Genomic DNA, 3,163 nt, shown 5'->3' with positions numbered 1-3,163 from the left:
AATATTATCCTAAATAAATCACTATAAAAGTCACTAATTGAAACATAAGTACTTAAAACACACGTAACAAAAGATTAAAGAAAGGGAGGAAAAGATTTCCTAAATAATTAGAAATTTCACCCAAAAATTAGCTTAGCCTCAAGTTCAAAAAAGTTTCTCCTATCCGAAATTAAAAAGAAAAAAAAAAAGAAGAAGAAAAAAAAAAAAAAGAAACTACCCATTCAACCCAATTTTAATCCTCTAACAGATACTATACAAACTCTAAGTTCTACTCCCCCACGTAACAATTATGTAATACATTCATACACCTATATAAATCACACCCCCACACGACATAAGGCTGATCATACACACCATAGATGATACAAAATAAAAGAAAAACCAGACAGATTTAATGACACTCCATCTCTCTTGTATGATTTAATGACACAATTTTAGGAGACTATATTCCAGTGTTATTGAGTTGTCATGTGTTTAACTATCACTTGTTGACCTTATAATATGAAGTATGTGGAGATTTTGGTATTGTTAAATTTAATGTATAATTAATATAATATATAATTGTTTCCCGCACGCTTAAGATTCAGTCTTTATTTTATTTCGGCTATTATCTTATTTGTTTGTTGTATCAGGGTGAATTTATGAGAAGGGCGCGGTGTTCACTTGAACCTCTCTAACAAAAAATTGTGCCGTATATTGGAGGTATATATTTTTTATTTAATGTATATAGACAAACTTTGAATGCATATTGAGGTGGATTGAGCACCTCTCCATTTTCATTCTCTCTATTTATTTTTTTCAAGTTCCTATTTGGATGAGAGACACATAACATGAGTTAAAATGAATGATTAAAATTTAACTAGTAAATATTTTATATATGTGCTTCCAAAATTTTTAGTAATTCCACAATTATAATTACAAAATTATTTTATTCATAAATATATATATATATTTAAAACTCTCCCTCTTCTTACCTTTTTTTCCTAACCATGATGTAACTAGAAAAAAAATACTCTATGATTAAAATAAATAGTCTATGGTTAAAAAAATTAATAGATACACCTTTATCATTTTAAAAAATTCATTATTTCTCCTTTTTTTTTTAATTTCTTAACTCTTATCATTTTTCCTCTTCATAAAAAAAAAAAAAAAGCTATAAGAAAAGTTGGCAAAGCCAAAATCATGACGACAGTAATTTTTTTTTTCATAAATATGAATCTTTGAGTAGTAAATTATTATAATAATACAAGCATTATCGATATTATAATAAAAATATTCAATTAGCACAACTAAAAAGAAACTTGGTTGATTTACCAAAAAAAAAAAAAGAAAGAAACTTGATTATTAAAAATATTGAAGTTCACCATTTATACTCATAGCAAATTTTAAAGAAAAAGTATCTAACGGTTAAAATGAAATTAAAAATTTAATTTAAAGACGTTGAAAGATAGACAGTGAGTATGAAAATAAAACATAACGTAGAAAAAAAAAGAAATAGAGAGAATTTTTCTTAAAAGTATATTTGTGGATAAAATAATTTTGTAACTCTAATAATTATTGAATTACTGTAGACACGTGATTTTTGTCCTTTTAAAGTTCAATTTTATTCACTTTTACCCATTTTAACTTTATCCTACCATGTACCCTCATCCATATTATTATACCCTCACAAAATACAAAAAAAAAAATAATAATAATAACAAACTCCCTAACAAATTCTATCATATCCTAACCCTTTTACATCTTATCCTAACCACCTACCCAATAAAAATAAACCACATCACACCTTACCCCTACCCCTACCCTCACCTTACCACCCCACACCCTACCCCTCACCCCTACCCACGTGTACCCACTGCCCCACCCCCTCTCACAATTGACTCTACTTAGTAATTCACACACACAGATGAGGGGAGATATAAATAAGAACACTCACAGAAAGAGGGGGAGGGGTGGGGGGGGAATTCATCGGCTTCACCAAAAAAAAAAGAAAAAAAATATATTATCATCATCTTCAGAGAGACGCCATTTTTGGCTCTCTTCTTTTCTTCTTTCTGCAACACACACACAGACACACCCTCAATCGTACTCACACATACACACAGAAATCTACAGAGAGAGAGATTAGAGAAACTAAAAAAAAAAATAGAGAGAGTGAGACAGATCGAGAGAGAGGTACGACGAGGGTGAGGTTATTTTGGTGAAAAACCTCACCGAAATCGTCACCAGAAAAAGCACCGCCAGCCACCCCCTTTCCTTACACGTCACCAAAAAACACTCTCTCTCACCGAGAAATACGCACACACGGATATCAGTGAGGAAGGGGTCAAGAAAAATGGAAGGAGTTTAAGATTTTCGACCAGAAACAGTGGAACCGGGAGAAGTTCAATCTTATCAAGCTTTTTTCCGACAAAACTTTCACCAAAATCGGTATCAAGCTCGCTGGAATTGGCCTCGAGCTCACCGAAACTGGTTTCTCTTTCATCGTCTGATTGTTCCCATCACGAAATCGCCCAAAACTCTTTGTTTTTCTCTGATTTTTTGGGGTGAATTCGGTTGAGATGTGTTAGGGGGTCACCGCAATTGGTTTTCGTTCGTCAATCGAATTGGTTTAAGCTCCCCCCAAAACACCAAAACTAGCGTTGGTTCTAGGGATCTCTATATGGGTTGACTCCTTTGGAATTCAGTACGGGTACCTCTCGTTTCTTTACAAGATTGACTTCGTTTGGTTTGATATTTTTTCTTTATTTCTGTTCGAAAATTGGGTTTTTTAATCGGACTACGAGTTCGAAGTGGATATCGAGTTGGGGGTTTGTCGTTTGAGGTTCAATCGGGACATTTCGAATCTGGTTCCATTTTTTAATCACACAATCTGACATATAAAAGTCCATTTAAGGTCCAACTCTATCTCTTCTAATTTATTTTAGTATACGTGTTTGATTTGCCTAATGTGTGGTTGAATTTTGGTGACATTAATTTGGTGTTCGATTTTGTTGAATTGATGGTTGTGGATTGTTGAGATAACTGTCTTGAATCGTTAGAATTTGGTATAAAAATGGAATAAGTGGGGTGAGAATTGAAAACTTGATATAATTAGTGAATTTTGATTAGTTTGATTCATTAGTTGTTTGACTTGAAATAAACGTTAATTGAATTTGGTAGT

Source organism: Capsicum annuum, chromosome 3 (assembly GCF_002878395.1).
Source record: "Capsicum annuum cultivar UCD-10X-F1 chromosome 3, UCD10Xv1.1, whole genome shotgun sequence".
In the NCBI taxonomy this organism is placed as follows: domain Eukaryota; kingdom Viridiplantae; phylum Streptophyta; class Magnoliopsida; order Solanales; family Solanaceae; genus Capsicum; species Capsicum annuum.
Note: the sequence above shows the minus strand (reverse complement) of the source record.